Source organism: Leguminivora glycinivorella, chromosome 1 (genome assembly GCF_023078275.1).
Source record: "Leguminivora glycinivorella isolate SPB_JAAS2020 chromosome 1, LegGlyc_1.1, whole genome shotgun sequence".
In the NCBI taxonomy this organism is placed as follows: domain Eukaryota; kingdom Metazoa; phylum Arthropoda; class Insecta; order Lepidoptera; family Tortricidae; genus Leguminivora; species Leguminivora glycinivorella.
The window spans coordinates 6,395,311-6,416,475 of NC_062971.1; the positions used below are offsets into that span (position 1 = coordinate 6,395,311).

Below are 21,165 nucleotides of genomic sequence, written 5' to 3' on the forward strand. Positions count from 1 at the left end.
TATGTTATTTTCCCAAAAGCCTTCTGGAAATTTACATGCTTTGAATTGAGAATTAAATAGGTAACAGACACTTCAATAACAACTAAATTACTTCAGATTGAAAGGCTTTAAATTACAGCAGCCCTTCAATTTAACTATTGAATTTCGCAGGCTTTTCATAAAGTTACAAATTATTATTTCGAAGCAACCCGTAGAACAAAATACTTTTGATGAGATACTATATGACTCATTAAATTAACGTAGGGGTGATATACAAAACAATTAAAGGTTGTAATTTGAGTGTTCTGTTGTTATTATTTTGTTTATTACTTGTTATTATATTATTCTTATTCGCCATGAAATACGTAGGACCAGGGGCGGCTCAATCCGCGATTCTATCACCGCGCTACAAGTACATCCTGGCGGCCGCGAGTTCGCGGCCTACTCAGGGGTGGCGCGCGTTCTCACGGAATGAACGGTTGCACTTTCTATTGTTTTTACGTGGCGAGGTTTTTGTATGCGATGTCCGCGTGTGGAATGCTAATAATATTTAGTTAAATAGACATATTGAATAAAATAAATACCATAGGACATTCTTACACAGATTGATATTACTATTGTTAAGTCCCACGGAAAAGTTAAATAAGGCTTGTGATGTTGGAACTTGAACAAAAATATATAAATACAGTATATATACCTAGAAAGTACCCAAGACTTGAATATAATAGTATAACATTTTATGTGAGTATTAATTTGTTTGAATCCATTGGTAACCATATCACCGGACGCCGCGCACGTGCGGCTCGTTTCTTTGTAAGAATTTTGTAGGTATTTAAAAAGGCGGCATTTCGTGAATATCAAAGCAGTGGGCCTTCTGTACTTGTACTGTACTATTATATATTCCGTGGTAGGACGGTTGGTCGTAGTTATGAAGATTATAAATTTAATACAGAGTTACATTGCAATTGGGTGATTTTACTAATACGTAACGTATGGCATCAAATTATATTTATAGAAAATGAAATTGCGGTTGCTAGTGAAGAGCGTCCTTTGGGGCAGATAACTAGTAAAGTTCTAGTTCCAAACAACATTAAAAAATGGAATAACTTACAAAGCTGAACTGATTCATCAGAATTAAAACAAATTCCTAACTTTCGAACAAATTACCAATTACTCAAAGCCAAAAGTTAAATGTTAAAAACGGTAGTCTCTTTTCAACTTGTCATATTAAACCACTTGTAATTTGTAAGTTGAAGCTTTGATAAATGAGCCGCAGGTCGAACTTCTTATAATATTTACTAAGCAATTACTTGAAATACAAAGATAAGAAAAGCAATTATGAAAATTGTAATAAGAAAACTAAATCATATTATATTAAATATTTCTTACCGCCAAGTAACATAATTAAATACAAAACTGTCATTACTATGTTTTGTACTAAGTGGGTATTTTTCGATCAATTCTCATAAATATATTTGCGGTTTAATTACAGCTACCCTTATTTTAATATAGAATATATGAAAAGGGTCCCGGTAATTACACGTGACTGCAGACATATTCTCAGAGAATGGCCCTTTTCATGACGAGTATTTCGTCGATAATGTTATTAGCATCGACAACATTAAAACATTACAACAGAGTATAATAATAGTATTATAAAAAGAGAGCCATCTCTCGACCAAACGTGGACGCACGTTGATGCAAGCGCCCCAAGCGTGTTTTTGCTATACTAAATCTTATGTATGTGTGCACGCACACATGTTTACCTATAATTATTACATTCCGGGCTCTCGTAGTCACCAACAATGAGATGTATTTATTTTTTATTTTATTGACTACAATAATATCATCGCGTTTTTATTTCGTATAATATTGTTGCAGACAATAAAATGTAAAAACAAAACATCTCATTATAGGTGACTACACAGTCAAGGGGCAGTCATGAAAAAGTAAAAAAAAATCAATATGTGCCGATTGATGTTCAATTTATTGTTTGATCACATATTATAATGTTTACACAAGCAAGCCTGACCAGAAATACATGACTAGGCACCTTGTTGCGGAATTTCATAAAAACTATTTTCTTCATAGGTATTATGCTGAATTGTCACCGCATGCATCACAATAACAGCGTCGGTCATAGTCATTTCTGGTCAGGATTTAAATTATTATTGTATTACATGACAGGGTAAAATAATTAACAATAAGTGTGCTAATAGTAAATAAATCACTAATACAAGAGGAAATTGGCCCGAAACCTGTCGCAGCAGTCTCACCAAATTTTAACGTCTATAATAAAGACTGTACACGATAAAATCTGGCCAAACATAATATGGCAAATCTTTTAATAGAAAGTGAATTTTCAAGCAGGACCGTTTCCATATAATTTGTGGATATCAACCTACAAATTAAAGATATAAACATACCATAACGTTAGTTGGTCTATGAATTTTAGCAGTGTATATCTCATGGTACCAGTATTTTTTGTCCACTGTCTTCTGGCAGTCTTTACAAAACTTTCAAAGATTTTTTAATGTTCAATAATATTAGCCAAAATATAACTGATGACATACCTACTGATTCCACAATAGTAAACATTTTTCTGATTGTAATAAGATTAAGTAAGTTCTGAGGTTTTCTAACTTTGCTGAGTTCGACTTTTTGACACTTTTTGGCTTTCCCATATAAAAACAACTTTCAGTGCTTGGAGTAGAAAGTCTTCCTGACTCCTAAATGTCGAAATGAGTTACAATAACTATTTTTTTGGTATGATGACATTCTAATGCGTGTAAAACAGCTTTTAAAAATATAACTACAATTGTGAAAAGTGGGATAGGAAGCCTGTGAAGATTGTCAAAAAACGCTGGACAAAAAAATTGAAATGTACTTTGCACTATATTCGGCGAAACTCACACATACTCATGCATCACGACGAAAAGCTACTATTATTACATAGTTTAAGATATACTGGTTAATAAAAGTACAAACATTACTTCAAAATGTGGATTCGGTGAAAAAATATTCCATATTATGCATGGCCGGATTTTATCGTGTACAGTCTTTACAAGAGCAGCTCTACGCCAAAACCGAAATAAAAATGGCAAATAATGCAAGCACATTAACTTCTTTTTATAGTCATCTCAGTCCTCGTGTTATGTGTACAAATTTTTGTACAAATTCAAAATTAATTTTGAACTTTTATTGAGTAACAAAATAAGGCCTTAGGAGGACAAAAGTAAATGACATTTTGCATAACCAAATATTGTTAAAAACATAGTTTTTGAGGTACAGAAATTTAAATATACTTATTTTCATTAAAACTTAACGAGCCTTCACAATTATTTCAATGTTATCATTGATAAATAGAATGATTGATGATTAAACCAATCGACGACGTTTGAAGAACGGCGTTGTTCATGTAGTCTGGGAGAAGACTTCTTGACTTGTCTTTTCCGAGGCCACGGGGACAAAGCCGTCCTTCAAACAACGGAAATTAGTTTAAAAACATAGTTACTCGCGAGTCCCGTTTGCAATTTTAAGTATTAATATTAATATAAATAATTATTTCTTATTTTTATGAATATTGTAATAAATTTGAGCACTTTTTTTAATAGGATCGTCGTTCTCTGTATATGTTTGCTTCCTCGACAAAATTCTATTTACAGAGCGACACCAACTATGTATTAATACATTATTAGTAGTTTTAGTGAAAAAATGTTTAAATGAATCATGATGCTCTCCACAATTCGAAGGAAAGGCGACAAAAGAATCTGTTAAATTCATTATATTTTCTTTTATATTATTTTTACTCAAAATTGTTTTTAAATACAGTAAGTGCTGGACAAAATGCATCATACACTGATAATATAAAATAAACTTTCTATTGTAATTTCTTTACCCTTAAACTTAATATCACAGTTGTATTGGAAAACTTTTAGCTAATTTCATGGCTTATAATATACAGATAATAACATATCAATGATCGTACAACTAATTTTTTACATGAGTATAATTAATATAAATATCAGTACTTTAGGCTCTGGACAAATTTGATCATACAGTAATTAAAATACGAATGAAATGCAATGTAGTAGTGTGTATGGCTTTCATCTGCTTTAGATATCGCTGATTGTCTCGGAGGAACATTTTCTGTTAGAAACTGAAGGTATTTATCTAACCCAAGCTTTTTCCTGTGTGCCTACTAAAGTAGGCAAAGTGGGTATAATTCAGAATGACATTTGATATTTTCTTTATTTTTCCAAAAACTTCCTTAAATTTTGGCATGGATTGATTACATGAGATTATGTTAGCCATTCAAGCTATTCATTCCTATTAATCATAACAAACGCATGAGATATACATACTGGTATTATTTTTCAGCCATCGCCCGTCTGAATATATATGATGTGTTTAATAAAGATGACTGAAAGAAAATACTAGAATGTCTATTTCATGCGTTCGTTGTGATTCATAGGATTAAGAAGCTTCAATGGCTAACATAGTGTCATGTTATCAATCCTAGCCAAAATTTAAGGAAGTTTTTGGAAAAACAAAGAAAATATCCAATGTTATTCTGAATTATACCCACTTTGCCTACTCTAGTAGGCACACAGGAAAAAGCTTGGGTTGGATAAATACCTTCAGTTTGTAACTGAAAATGTTCCTATGAGACAAGCAACAATATCTAAAGCAGATGAAAGCCATACACACTTGTACATTGCATTTCATTCGTATTTTAATTACTATTACTATTTTATTGTATGATCAAATTTGTTCAGAGCCAAAAGTACTAATATTTATACCCATGTTAAACAATAATTGTACAATCATTGATATGATATTGTCTGTATGTTGTACGCCATGAAATTAGCTAAAAGTTTTCCAACACAACTGTGATGTTAAGTTTAAAGCCCCATTTAGATGGTACGAGTTTCTCGCCTCGAACGTACGATTATCGAAGTACGAGAAAAAATATCGTATCATGTAAACTATGCGTACGATATCGCTCGGGAGGAGGCGATAATCGCCTCACCTTTGATGTTTGTATGTCTCCGTGTAAACAAAACACGTATGCGAGAATCGTATACGAGTTTATGCGCTACAGTCGAAATTAATTCTCTTTATCTAGAAACAGAAACCATGGTATTTTTATATTTACAGCTAACTCTCAGTAACAGCTAAAGCCAAAAATAAATTAGGGTTATCATTATCAATATTATATAGTGAATGCTATCATTTAAGAGGGGGTCGTACGAAATCCTCGAAAAGTGCATTCGGCGTTTAACAAATGCTGCTCACATTTCTAAATTAAATGAAATAAAATAAATGTAGTTATTATCTTAAAGAGTGTGTCTACAACTTTTGACTATTCACAATCTCCAATTATTAACGGTGTAATAACTAAACCCACACAAAGTTGACCTAAAATGAGAAAAACGTATGTCGCCGTTTAGTAAACTTTGTTAAAAAAATTCAATACTTTAGTTATAACATTAAGTGATTCTAAAAGCCAGATAAATGGACTAGAAGTTTTGAGGTTTTTTATATTTTTCCTCTCAAAGGCAACAAAGAAATTTTACCTTAAATTTAAACTATCGTAAAATTTCCATACATTCGCCATTGCTGTCAGAATTCTCCTTTCGATTAGACGCCCTGAGCGGCTCATCGGAGGCAGACGTGTCGCCGGTCGCTCCGCGTTGACGTTTAAATTTGACAAATATTTTGACAGAAAATAGTGTACGTACACGAAAAACCATACCAGTGAAAAACTGTGCTCAAAATAAATAGGGTAAATCAATAATGTCAGGTGGAGATCCAATCTCATTTAAAGTTTAAAGGTGCATGGCTTGTGCATAAAAAATAAATAAAAATATATCACATTATTAAAGAAAATAACGAACACAACCGAATGAGTATAAATGATTTCATTCTAGTTCGGTTAAATTGAAAAAAGTTTCATGTTTTCTTTTACTCATCGGAATACATTTTCATTACGCTGGTATTAACAGTACGTCATTTTAAAAATATATATGACAGCACCTATGTCAAATTTTGTCAACCAAACTTCACAGGTTGTATGTAAACAATTACAATTTAATTTATTCATACATATATTCAGATACTTATTAACTGATTCTTACTTAGAATAGAAAAAAGGGGAATGCGAGCGGGTATAGGTTTAGTGGTTCTAGTTCAAATTTAATTGTATATATAAAAAAATGTCTCAATTTCATTAAAGATTTACTCTGTGCATACCACGAACACGTAACCGTAAGTTGAAAACAATAATAATTATAAATAAATAAATAAATAATAAATAAATAAATAAATATTACAGGACATTCATTCCACGGTAAGCTCAAGAAGGCTTGTGTTATGGGTACTCAGACAACGATATATATAATATATAAATACTTATATACAGAGAAGACATCCATGACTCAGGAACAAATATCTGTGCTCATCACACAAATGAATGCCCTTACCGGGATTCGAACCCGGGACCGCGGCGTAGCAGGCAGGGTCACTACCGACTGCGCCAGAGCGGTTGTCAATTATAAAGTACCTAAATATATTGTTGTTTAGAAAGTTAACGCTCGTTTTGAATGGTACTTCTCCACTCAACTAGACTAGACCAAATATTCATGGAACAGTCACCAGCATAATTATATGACTATGAACGGCCGTGCAAAAATATCTCATTTTCTATAAGGGACCATAAGTATATGACGACATATTCCCGGCAAAAATTTGTGATGCTCCGTGACCGGCAAAAACATCGTCTCTCTTTCTAGCGTCTCGCGAGCGTAGCGTCGGGCCAACTGTATGGAAAAAGACGCCGCGTCGCGTCGGCGCGGCTTAGCCATACAGTTGGCCCGACGCTACGATTGCTAGACGGCAGATGTGGGGAGTGTCCTTTTCCGCAGAAATATCTGTATGATCGGGTAGCTTAAAAATATTTGATTCCTTATAAATAAAAATCTAATTTACACTCTCACTCGCATAAATATCTATCCATTGTTAAAGCAAATATATATCTTACAGGCTAGAAATCATTAATATGTAATTAAAGTGCAATAACAAACCCTACCTTAGTTGCCTTAGAGCGGTAAATTGTATGAGGTGATTTGACATCTCACGAAACACGTGAAGTATTGTCAGTGCATATGTCTGTCTCATCTGTTGATAAACTATGACAAGTAAACTTATTACAAATCTGATATCAGAAGCCTTTTTACAAGCTTTTATTCAACTTGCCTTGTTAGTATTTATCTTAGTTTGGGCCAAACCGTAGAAGCTAAATTTGACCCGCTTTCCGATTTGCGATTGAGCTGAAATTTTGCACACTTATGTAAATCACGTGACAATGCAATATTCTGGTATCATGGAGGTGATCTGATGATGGAGCAGAAAGGTGGTCAGAGGAACTCTGTTATGAAACGTCGTATCCCCATTGAGTAAGTGGTATTTAGAGACATCTCGGAGAGCAATAGATGATTTTTGAAAGAAAGGTACAGTCGGCTAAGGTAAAGCCTGTGCCAAAAATGATTTTTTTGCAAAAAAACTTATTATAAATTGGGAGGTGAATTTTTATATTATTTTATATAAGAAAAACCGGCCAAGAGCGCATCGGACCACGGTCAGTGTAGGGTTCCGTTCCGTACTTTCCGACATTTTACATATTGACAATTTAATAAATACCGTAATTTGGGGTGAATAGGGTTCCCGGGGTATATAATGCTATTATATTTAAATAATATATTTTATGATTTATGTAAATAATATATTTTATGATTTATGTAAATAATATATTTACAGACATGAAAATGTCTGTCAAAGTAGGCATTCAAATTTATTGGATTTTTTACTCATTTTAACTTCATTTTTGTGTGAAATTTTGCTAAGAATTTGTTCATTATCCTTTTGAATGTAGTGTATACCTATACTTCTAAAGTTTATGTTTAACAGAAAATCATAAGACATATTTTCATTTTTATAATGGTTTTCATGAAGAAAGCGATGCAACTGTGTTGGGGAACTTTTACGGGATGAACAAATATCCGCGGCCTGAGGGGTGAATAGGATCAATAATGGGGGAAACGGGTCGTAAAGGGGGTGAATAGGTTTACGAAGGGGGTGATTAGGGTCAGAAGAGGGGTGAATTGGGATGTGTAGTCAATGGTTGTCAAATTGTATAAAAGATATATAACTTACATAAAGTGATGTTTTTATGAATGACCTCTCTGTATATGGACGCAATTTATACGTCAATGTATTGCTTCGTAGTTAGACTAGATACAATAAATTAACATTTAGAAATGTTAATCACACTTCTGTCAACCCCAAGTCAACGTTTCTACTTAAGTCCACAAAAATCACCCATGGTTGCTATAATATAAACGGATTACTTTAAAATAAAAATCATAAGTATGAAACTATACATCTAGGGAAGAAATAAAATTATTTTATTGAATAATTTTTGATTTGTTATTTTCAAGTTTATATAAATAATAAATTCTCAATTCGCTCAAAGGTTGGAAGAGATCCCTTATAGGTATAAGTTCGCCTTTGTACACCATAACTATACTGTATTTTTATGTCCTAACTTGTCTTATGTACAATAAAGTGTTCACATACATACATACATAAATTGAAATAGATATCATACACGAAAGAAAAAACGATAAGGCCCACTGGTGGCCGAGCCGGGAATCGAACCCGGGTCTTCAGCTTACGCAGCTAACGTCATTACCACTAGGCCACCCGCCCGCCGTGTGGTACCCGACGAAATTTCTCTAGTGTATGTTATCTCTGATAGGCACATTTTGACCACCTCGTATATGAATCTTTAAGGCCCTTTTGCACCAACCACTTAACTCAGGGTTAGTGGGCTGTCAACTGTCAAATTCCATGTAAAATGGTGGGTTAACCCTCAGGTTAACCCTCCATATTCGTTAGTGCAAGTGGCACTTAGAGGATTAGGGTATAGCGAGAGAGATGGCGGGTTCGATTCCCGGCTCAGCCACCAGGAGGCCTTGTCGTTCTTACTTTCGTGCGTGATATCTATTTCAATGCATAAGTATGAAAACGGTTATGACTTTATTTTCAAGTAATTTTTGCTGATAAACTTTTTTTTCGGCATTCAATTTTGTAAGGTATGCTCCCAGCCGAAGATCAGCGCTGATGAAGAGGCACCAAAGAAAACACGTCCGTTCCATACAAGATTTATTAGCAGAGAGCGAAAATATAACCTACCCACAATCAGTCGGCGCCTAATTACTAAACTACCCACATTTGTCACAAATTTATTTCAAAAATACTTAAGTCATTATCAGTTTGCCGTTAATATTTGTGGGATATTAAATTGGACCAGGAGTGATATTTAAAAAAAACTATACATTTATAACCTTTTGAATTTTGGAATTCGGTTAAAAAATCCGGCCAAATGAGAATCTATTTTCGCACAATTGTAAAACTAAATTATCTTTACTAGTTACCTCCAAAATACTAAATGAAATGACATCTATTGCGACTTAAGTAGTTTGCATAAATTAGTTACCCAGTTCACCTAGGATGGCGCTGTACTTTGGGCTACTTAGTACATCATTTTCTGAAGATTTTGGGTTCATGGGGTCGGAACGGGTATGAACTAACTTAATTTGTGGTAAATAGGGCCAAAACCGACTTTTGAACGTCGATAGCAGTTTTTTTATATGTGCCATGATAATTTTTTACACAAAAAATCTTCCAGCGGTGTGAACTCCGGGTTGTCTTTGAAAATATGTCGTTTTATTTAGTAATTTTCGCTCACCCTAACGTTGGGGTGAATGGGGTCGGGAAGGGGGTGAATAGGGAAAAGTGCTAGGGTTGACTTTTTTGGATTACGAACAAAACCTGACCTGTCACGAGCATATTATATTTATTTTATCAAAAAATAAGGAACTAATATGTTATGAGTAGTCGGTAATAAATAAATAAATAAATAAATAAATATTATAGGACATTTTTACACAGATTGACTGAGGCCCACGGTACGGTAATGTATTAATAAAATAAATTTATCGAAATCTAGACATATGATAACCCTAAACCAACCTTTATAGTTATATGGTGCTCTGACGCAGTGAACAAGTAAGTATGGTCGTGGGCAGTGCGGATAACGTGTCAAAATATAAGCATAGTTTGTTGCTATTTTTCATGTTTAAATAACTTCTAAAGTAACGTAGTGGGTATTAAAGTAAAAGGTTCACAGTGAACATTAGCTTGCCAGACATGTGTTTAGCTATACCATTGTATTGAGTGTTGTATCGTAAAGTTTAACTAGGCATTTATTACTAATTATTTACTATGTGGGGTGTCTTTGATCACTTGCATGGGGTAACATTGACCATAATGACACATATTTGATTATTGTCTGATTATGTCACGGTACTTGTTGAGACTGATAATTTGATCTCTTCTTGTGATAAATATTGAAACAATTGCAAATAAAGTTGGTTTTTCGAAGATGGTAATTTTTATTTTTAATCAAAGTAACCCCTAAATAGCGTTAAAGAGTTGTAATATTTGACTCTGCGAACCGTTTTTTATTTTTCTTGAGATAAAATACTTTTGTAAGGGATTACATTCGATTACCATTAAAAAAATACATAGGGTATCAAAGTAACCCCAATGTCAGTTTAAGTTTGATAACATCGTTTTTTTTGCGTACATTATTTTGTTACCTTTCTATATTTTTAGCAGGAAAAGACTAAAAAAGTTGATGGTCCCATTTTTTTCTTTCTTTGTTACGTTACATTGACCAATTATGGAATTTATACTTCTCTAACTTCAACATTTAATGGGTAAAAATACCCATTAAATGTAGAAGCTAGAGAAGTTTAAATTCCCAAAATGGTCAATGTAACCCCAGTTTACGGCAGACACCGTGAACCTTTTCTAATAATTCTCTTTTTATTTGAAAGAAAAATCGTTACGATACTAAAATATGCAATCTGAGATAAAAAAATGCTTTTCATATAGTTACAAACTTAGTTCAGAATTTTTTTCTGTAAAACTTTTATAAATTGTTCTACCTATCAAGTTCAAAATAATTTTCCTAGAAAGTCTTAATAAAATTCTGCTTTTGAGATTTTTTCATATTTGAGAAAACAGCCCTTATTGCCTGAAATACGGCGACATTGATATTTGCTTTTTCGTATTTTGATGGTATTTTGACTGCACTGTTGTATTTTTTGCCATGCTAATTTGAACCTTATCTCTGAGCGATGTTTTTTAATTTTCAGTCACGTCACAGATGTTTATGACATAACATCTAGGTATTTAGCCATTTAAAAGAAACTACAAGTGGCTTTACAGACGTGGCGACTGCAACTGGTACAGGGCCTAAGCCATAATTTAAAATTATATTGTGATTTTATATGTATTTGTGTTTTATTTAATGCTAAGTATGAGTTTCAACATTTTCAACTCAAGAAACTGAAATTAAGAGAAGAGACTAGGAAATTGGGTAAGATCAAGAGTCTGATGCAGATAGCGATGGCGGTATTGGATATGATAAGATATGCGTCGATATTCCCTGTCTTCCTTTGGGTCTCTGACTTGACTGCTGCTAGCTGTACTCTATTCATTAGGTTTTTATTTTATACACATGTTTTATTTTTGTATAAACTAAATGATAAAAAAACGAAGCTAAAACGACCAAAAAGAATAAAGAAAATATCTGATAGTCTTTAATACAACCCGCATATACGTAATGCACAGCTCAGGCCTCTGAAGACCTGCAGGGCAATCATGGTCGCGCGATAAATGATAAAACATCGGACCGTCCCTATCGCACTTACAAATAAAGCGATAGGGCTGATGTTTTATCATTTAGCACGCGACCATAATTGTTTGCCTGGAGGTATCGGCCTTCACACACGTCTTTGAAAAATGTTTGCGGGGATAGGCAGGCTGACGATTTTTAATCTAAGTATAGAAAAGTAACGCAAAATGAAGTGCAAAGTAATTTGAAATACACCTAGGTAAACAATCAACTGAGTAAGGAACGTTATCTACATATTTAGGTAAATTAAAGTCACATGAGACATGGACAGAGAAGGAAAGCTAGATGACGCGTATTTTTAACCGCCTTCCAAATCTCAAAGGAAGGGGTTATCAAGTCGTCTGTATGTTTTTTTTTTTTTTTAATGTTTGTTCCTCGATATCTCCGTCGTTACTGGACCGATTTTGAAAATGTTTTTTTTGATTGAATGTATATGCATACAGATTGGTCCCATTTTTCTCAGAACCCAGTAATCTGAAAGGCATACATATGGTGATTTTTGTGTTTTTAAAGGAACAGCATGCATTTACGTACGGAACAGTGACATTTGGTGCAGTGGAACTCCTGATGATGGTCAGCATGGAACTCCTCAAATCTGAACGGCACACTTATAGTGACTTTGGTATTTTTATAAGAACAGCATGCACTTACGTCCAGAACAGTGATATTTGGTGCAGTGGAATTGCTGATGATGGTCAGAACGGAACTCCTCAAATCTGAACGGCACACTTATAGTGACTTTGGTATTTTTATAAGAACAGCATGCACTTACGTCCAGAACAGTGACATTTGGTGCAGTGGAACTGCTGATGAAGAGTGAGCCGCCCCTGGTTAGAGTTCCGTTCTGATAATCATTCTCATCTGTAAGTACTTCAGAATCATCCAGATTTCAAAATTGGTTCAGAAATGACGGAGATATCGAATAACAAACATTAAAAAATATACAGACGAATTGATAACATAATCCAACATTTGAAAGTATTTATCACCAGAACCCCAAAGGAAGGCGGTTTTTTTTTCTTAAAAATTATTTCTCTGTCTTCTTGTATGCTACCTTTTTTACAGTTTTAATTTCTCAAAGGAGGTCAGTAGTTGACTACAAACTCAAAATAACACTCTTGAAAAAAATTAAGGGTCACTGACCTTTCACAGTAAATTGAGGTAGTGTGAGTGAAGGGTGTTTGTGTGTGTAATGGGGTAATTTGACAGATTCTGAAAATTCTCCCTGCTCTACCCCCTCTTAAAATAAATCTTATCTATATTTTATGTTCAATAATATCCTAAACCTAATAGCAAGTATCGCAACCAAGATTTTATTAACTAGGTAACGCTACGGTCGAATTCATTATTTTCCCTATTATATAATTATTATTTAGACCGTCATAAATATTTTATAGTGTTTTTAATATTATTGGGTACTATTCCTCTTAAATTCAAATAAATCCAAAGTAAATTATATCCAACATTATAAAAAAGCATGTAATATATGTGTTTATAATTAATTAATTAGCAACTAAGCACGCAAGTTGACAGGCAAAACTCGCATGAAAATCGGTTCGCTCCGATTCGTGCGATAATCGCACGTTCGAGAAGAAATGTCATACGAGAACCGGTTTAGACGAGTCGAGAAATGTTATGGAAATATTTCCCGAAAATTCAACTCTCCGTCTAAACTATTTCGCCTGGCGATAATCGCCTGGCGAGTATCGCATACGATACTCGTATGCGAGTTTTTATTTCTCGCACCAATGTAAACGTTTTCGTACGATAATCGCCAGGCGATTATCGCATACGATAATGCCATACGAGTTTCTCGACCAAAACGGGCGAGAAACTCGTACCATCTAAATGGGGCTTAAGGGTAAAAAAATTATGATAGAAAGTTTATTTTATATGTCGGTGTATGATGCATTTTGTCCAGCACTGTATGTGACTGTTATGTCCTGTATTTCTCTAAAACTATTGTATAATGCATCCGATGGATAGCAAAGCCAAATCTTGTTGGTATATTCTCTAGCCTGCATGAGAGTACCTTTTCCATTTTTGTTTGCGAGCAAAGAGTTTCGACATAGAGAACATTGTGTTTTTTTTTTTAAACATTTAGTTAGGACCCAGCCACAAACATATTGCGCCTGCGTAGACGAATTGGCATTGTTTGTCGACTCTGATGTTAATGATTCCATAAGTTTTTCGTTTATTTGCATATCGTTCTGTTTTTTTAAACTTTCTTTTTTTTATTTTCGTCTAAAAAAAAATCTAAAGTTTGCAAGTATGAATTGAAATCTTCTTCGCAATTCGCGTTGATTGCCTGTTGGGAACTAAAGTTATTTAACCCTTAATTTGGCAAAGTCCGGTGGGACGGACAGGTGATAATAAAAAATATTTCGCTTTTTAGGTAGAATTTTATTTAATTTAACATATGGAAAGAGACTCTTTTATGATACATGCTTTGTATAAAAATACTATTTGACCACTGTCTACACTCGTTTGACAGTTACTCGTCAAGATGGCACCGCATCAGAAGTCAACTGTTTTTAGCAAAATATTTATGCGTTTTTCTTTTGGTTTTTGTAAGAACAGGGTATTTCTGTTGTATAAATAATAAAATATATTACATAATAGTTGCAAGTGGTTATGTTTTCAATTTATTTCTCAATATCTAATACTCATAATCATCATCTAAACAAGTTGTCCGCCGCACCGGACAGTGCCAAATATATACTAAATACGATTTGTCCGCCGTGGCGGACTATGCCAATGTTACGGTGACACGTATTGTAACAAATTATTATATTGTTTTGTTTATTATTTTGATTTTCTTGTTTTGGTGGCCTGCTTTTATGCTTAGATTTTTTATTTAATCCAACAGCGTGTGGTGCTGGACCAAGCAGTTAAAATTTTGGCACTTTTAGGTATACGTAGTGCGCGGATATTGTGAATGTTACATGTCGCGCGAGGGGCAATAAACATTAATGAAAACCGGGTAGATCAAAATTTATAATTTCTTTGTCTGCCCCGAACATTGATATAATTAATTTCGGGTAGTTTTGTGTTGTTTACATCTTCGACGACATTTTGCTGGGACATCACTGTCACATCAGTCTGTCGTAATCACGGCCTGTGTAATCTGGCCAAAAAGTCGGAAAAAAGTTAAAATTATGATATTTGACTATAAATATGTGTCAGTTTGATTTTCATACAAAATTATTATATTTGTTAATTTTTAAAATAAATATATGTTAAGAAATACTTGTTTATTTTAAATGACCGTATGTTTGGCAGTGTCCGCCTCAGCGGACATATTAATTTATCCCAATATTTGGCAGAGTCCGCTGTGGCGGACATATTTTTTTTCCAAAACTAATAAATCTAGATTTTTTTTAAATATTTTTCGGACGCTTTAAAAACACCTGTAATTCAATATATTAAGTAAAATCGGAAAATTTATGTCACCAGAGTCTCTGCCAAATTAAGGGTTAAGAGCAGAGATTTAAATGAACCTTCAAAAGTAGTGCATGTTGGCGAATTGTTTCGTACTCCCAAGCTTCTAATATTTCCAAAAAAGTTTTCAACCGGGTCCTGATTAAAATTTCTTGTTAACATGCTATCTAGAGAATATTTTTGGCTAAGAATTTTCCAGATGGCTTGCATTCCCTCGATAGTTTTAATTAAATTTTTTGTACTAGGAATATTTGTTTCGACGAGTCTAATTTTGTTTCCTATCTTCTTTTTTGATAAAAATTTAGCATTTTTAAAAAAAGTTATTGCCTTTCGCCACAGTTCATGGTGCTCTGATGTTTTGCGCACAGCTCCTCTATATAATTTGCCATTTGGCACATGAAATGTACCAGCATTCAAGCTAACGAATAGCTTATCAATCAAGAGAACAGGATTTATTAACTGTCGACATTCCTCGGGCAAGAGTCCTCTGGCAACGAAATGGTCTGTTGTTGTAGCCACGCTATGACTAAAAATCTGGGCAGCCATCTTCACTCTCATCTTTTTGAAGGCTTAGTTTGTGAAGGCTCCTGAAAATAGACAAGGAACAAAATTAATACATTAGTGCTAAAATAATATTACATTTCAGCAAGAACACTCTGATATGTACACTACTAGTGAGGTAAGTGAGGTCATAGAAAAGGAACCCTCTCAGGAAAATGTAAAAAACCTAGTGTAAAATATTTTGTTTCGAATTAAATAACAACTGTTGAATTGCATTAACAATATAAATAATTATCCCTGAAAAACCGACATACAATACAGGTCGCGCTAATTTCTAAAAATCCCATACACCTGCGATAGATTTTACATCAATTGCTGTTAAGAAACGGGCTCTGTGTGTTTGATACGCGATTGACATGACATAGTTTTGACACTTACTTAGTGTGAGTTAATTGTAAAGCCCGTTTCTCAACAGCAATCGAAGTTAACATATATCGCAGGTGTATGGTTTTTTTAGAAAAAATACGAATTTAACAAATCTAACTTTGCCATTCTGTTTCCTATAATGGACCTAAATATATGCCGAAGTTAACGGAATTCAATAAAAACACACAATTTTTTTATAAATTTTGCAATACAAAAATGGTTTAAAAAATTTTTTACATTGTTAAAGATATTTTTTTTTTGTGTTTGATTCTGTTTTTCTACTGAATGTTATGTTTTTTGAAGATTTTTCCTTATTTGAACTTGAAGTTATATTCATAAATAGTGCAACAAAATAATATGCCTTCCATACAAAATGGATATATCAATGCTGATATATATCCGATATACTATATCATAAATATCCGATACTTTGATATTTATTATAAATATCGAATATTTTCGAACCCTGGTAATTATGAATGCTGACTTACCTAAGCTCTCCGCGTGTTTTATCGGCTTCATAAAGCTGTTCGAAGAACTCTCATTTTATAATTTTATCATTTTGGCTTGAATCTTTATACTGTATATCTTTGTTTAACAGATTATTTCGTAATCCTTTGATAAGATGGGGGACATCGTAAAGTGGAATAATTTTGGCTCCTTCGACTTCGAAACATTCCTCCCGCCATTGTTTTCCTGCCTTTATATACATTTCTCTAGTGTCTTTAACGAGACTGTTTATAGCGCTCACGTTCGTTGCCCCTTGATCACACACCGTGCATATCACTTTAAGGCCAGTTTTGTGTATAGCCTTCTTTTATAATCGCCTTTACTTTAATTCAATCGTTTTCAGACTTTGTGTGAAATAGTATGCCAGAGGTTGTTTGAAATTCTTTTTTATACCTTTTACCATGAAAACCATGGCATGGTTGGCGATTTTTAATTTATCATCGTGGCTTACAAAACCTTTCAGTTCATCTGTTCCAGGGTTATATTGAACATGAGGTGTCAGTGACATTTCATCGAACATTAAAGTGCACAATCGGTCTTCTTCAATGAGCTCATCAACAGTTTCTTTTAATTTTTCAAAAATGCAATTGTTAATACCTGGCAATATTTTTATGTCGCACAAGTTTTTCAATGATTTTGCTGATGATAATTTAAAATATTTATACAATAAATTATAGCATTTAGGGCTTTTCTTGAAAATGGATAGCGCCAATACTTTTTCTTCCATGTTATATCTTCTTCCTTTTGGTTTTTTTGATGCTTGGCGTTATTGCATGCCCGTAAAAATGCGGCATGATCGGCTCATATTTTTTGTAAATCTTGCCATATCGTCAGATCTATGTAACAGGTTAGAAACCGTGGCGAGTCTTGCTTTTTTATGTCCTGCCTGTTTCACTGACTTCCTCAACTTGTTCTTTAAACTTCTGATGTCCTTTTGTGCAGATTTACTTTCCTTGTGCAGGAACTGTGATGAACCTGCAGTTATAAATAAGAATTAGGAAAAAATTACTTGTTATCAAAATTAATAATTCAATGACATATGGACAGGCAGACATGATGAAACTATATGGGTTCCGTTTTGTACATTTTTGCTACGAACCCATAATATATGACGACCGATCTGGTGCGTAATGACCCTAAGGCCGTTATCACAGTATCCGACCCGATATCGGATGTCGGATGGATTTCAGTAGAAAAAACCCAATATGGCGCCTGTAATTAATGTATAGGATATCGGTCCGACATTCAATATCGGATCGGATAATGTAATAATTTTTAAGAAAAAAAAACCGCCGCCTTTGGGGTTCTGGTGATTGATATACATATTGGTACCAAATTTCAGCTTTCTAGTGCTAACGGTTACTGAGATTATCCGCGGACGGACGGACGGACGGACGGACGGACGGACAGACAGACACGGCGAAACTATAAGGGTTCCTAGTTGACTACGGAACCCTAAAAACATTATTTTGTTATAAAATCGTTATTTTTTGTATGAAAAGGAGCAACGATTTTTGCAGAAACGATTAACACGGAAATGATATACGATTTGCCCTAGTCGCTAGGAGCAAGAAGAAGTATTGCATAGATTTCATCGAGGAAACCGGCCCCTTCCCCTTCTCTTTGTGGGGAGTAGTCACGTGCGATTTCATGACTATTGGGGTAAATCGGATCAGTTTGACCCAAGGAACAATTTTGCCAAGCAGCGTCGCCACAGGCAAAAGTGCAAAGTCGCTGGCCTTACTTATCCTACTGGTCACCAAACACAAATATGGCAAAGGGAAAATGAGCATAGTTTGAAAATTATAAGTTCTAGCTAACAAAGACAATATTGTAGGGAATTTTATAGAGAATATACTTCTTTTAGACGTTATTATTGTAGCTTTTACGGTTTTCATGGAAATATAAAAAAACTGAAAACAGGGATACAAAAGTGGGGGGAAAGAGGGGAAACATTGACAGCTCGGCGTGTTTCTACTTCTATTTTTTCTTATAACCCTATAAGCTACATACATGCCCTATAAGCTACATAAATTTCATGCTTTCTGCCAGACGGGACTGGTTAAGAACTCGTACTAAATCGCATATCAAACACACAGAGCCCGTTTCTTAACCGCAATTGATGTAACATCTATTGCAGGTGTATGGGATTTTTCAAAAAAAAGTTACGAAATAAAAAAAACTAACCATGCTATTCTGTTTCCTATAATGGACCTAACCACAGATATAAACCATAGATCAAGCAAACGTATCTACTTAGCGTGTCAAATGAACTCAGTGAAATCCACTGAGTTGTCCGTCTTTACTCGCAGCTTGCAGCTTTCGGGCGTCAATTTTTGTAAGTTGAAGTCAACCAAAACATAAAAAATGCCTTGTTACGTGATATTCAATTGCAACAACACAAAAATTATGAACAATCAAGAGCCTGAGACATATTCAAAATTACAGGCAAGAATCAACTTCAGTACAAAATTTGACACGCTCGGCCCCTATACAAATATATGAATTTGTTTCTTCTATCTAAATTAAGTTCTGTGGACCTAACTATATGCCGAAGTTAACGGAATTCAATAAAAATATGGTGTATAATTATTTACCCACCTTCAAAATTCACACATGCCACCGGGCATGCTACTTTTTGCTCTGGTGTAATGTAAAGTGATGGTCACAAACCTTTTTATATATCTTCCAAGGGTCAGTCTCCTTCAGTTTCTATCCAGCAATTGACAGCCAAATAGCAAATAACTCGACTTTTCTTTCCGGATGAGGAATACCGTGCATGGGTGCACCTGCAACATATGTGGTGGTAAACCGTCTTGTTTAATCTTATAAGAAAAATTATAAATATCCAAAACGCATAGGCCAAGTGTATGCACCACAACGCAATAAATATGAAGAAATAATTACCACGCAAATGGAAAATGTATCAAAAACTACTTTACTTACCCAAATCCGCACAGCTGAAAATGCAATACCGTTTATTTCTGCCGGGTTCACTCATTTTTAACAAGAAATTAACAAAATCACAATTTCGAATTTGAATTGAAAAAAAAAATGGAACATTTAATTTTTATTTAATAAAGTGATAAAAAAGACATCAAAAATAATAAACTAATAAATAAATAATAAAATAATAAACCAAGTAAATTAACCTAAAAAAAATATGACTTTTGTAACGCCATTTTTCCAAACGTTATTACAACGTCATTTTGTTGATGTTTTAAAATATTTATTTTTTCTTTTTAAAATTGTTTAGGTTAAGTAAAAAAGCGAAAAAAGTTTTCTATTATCTCCGCTTCAAAATAAGGTCGTGGGTATTTTTGCAAACAATAGTAGAGAATTAAATCACGGCATAGTGTAAAAAATAGATCATGAGGTATTTGGCACAGAAATCAGAAAAAAAAACTAGAAAACTTCGTTCAATAGGTACCACCAACTACTTATCCTAATATCTTTTGTACCTGACAGAGTCAATCATTGGAATAGACAACAGATTACCCACATCTTACTCCATAATTGGCAATGTTTTTCTCCACGTGAACTGGTAAAAGCTCTCTTGACTCTTGATACTTCAAAAACAAGTGATAAAGTTACATTTTATCCACAAGTGTGGAAAATAATTGTATACAAATTGAAGTTGATGCTGGATAAAATTGACGTTAAATTATGATTTTAAATAATGCTATCAAAATTTGATTTATTTTGATGTTTTACAGTTAATATTTTTTTCAATGAGTGTTCGCGCCCTTCTCCTTCTTTATCGTTCAAGTTCATATTTATCCATCCCGCTCGCTCTTTTATCATGGGTTCAACCTCATTTTTATAAATCTTGTTACCCGCCTTTTTGCCGACCTACTTAAAAAAATGTAATATATCAACTCCGCAAAAGTAACAGATGTCTGTCAATTGAAATAATCCGCATATAATTAACAAATAAAGTAATATAAAAATTAAAATAAATCGATTCACGAGTGTAACAAAAACGGAAGAGAGAACCAATTTTATAGGCGCGACCGCCCTAAGCTTTTTCTTCAGTCGTTCCCTCAATGCTGAGGATCCTGACATCATGCCATTCTGTTGAAGACTAGGTCCCTCCATAGGCGTCTGTTCCTCGCCAAGCGCAACAAGCTACATGAGCTGTATTTATTCAGGTAAGGTTGGCCCCGTCAACCATCCATCATTTTCTTATTATTTTTGTATTAGCAATAGTTCGTTTGGAATTACGCTACTTACCTCTGGTCTCTCCAATAGGTACGGTCAAAAATTTTGTGTTTCACTCGGTGGCACAATTTTTTCACCTATGTGCCTTGAAAAAACTATGAGTACATAGAAAAGGACCAAGTGCGAGTGTTTTACAGTATTAATTTTTATAATAGTACTAACATGCTCAGCAAAAATCGTGTAGGTACAATCATTTTACTTTTGTTAGTAAAATTTAGAATATCTATAATAAATCGAAATTACATATAATAAAAAAAAAA

At 33.9% G+C, this 21,165-nt stretch overlaps 1 long non-coding RNA gene across 1 annotated transcript; it reads right to left on the bottom strand.

Moving 5' to 3' along the window:
• Window positions 1-15,174: 15,174 nt before the first annotated feature.
• Window positions 15,175-19,757, bottom strand: LOC125227285. The gene is made up of 4 exons (XR_007177168.1): window positions 19,631-19,757; window positions 19,358-19,473; window positions 16,666-17,659; window positions 15,175-15,834 (listed from the first exon to the last, which is right to left on the bottom strand). It is a non-coding gene; the product is annotated as an uncharacterized LOC125227285 (long non-coding RNA).
• Window positions 19,758-21,165: the final 1,408 nt, after the last annotated feature.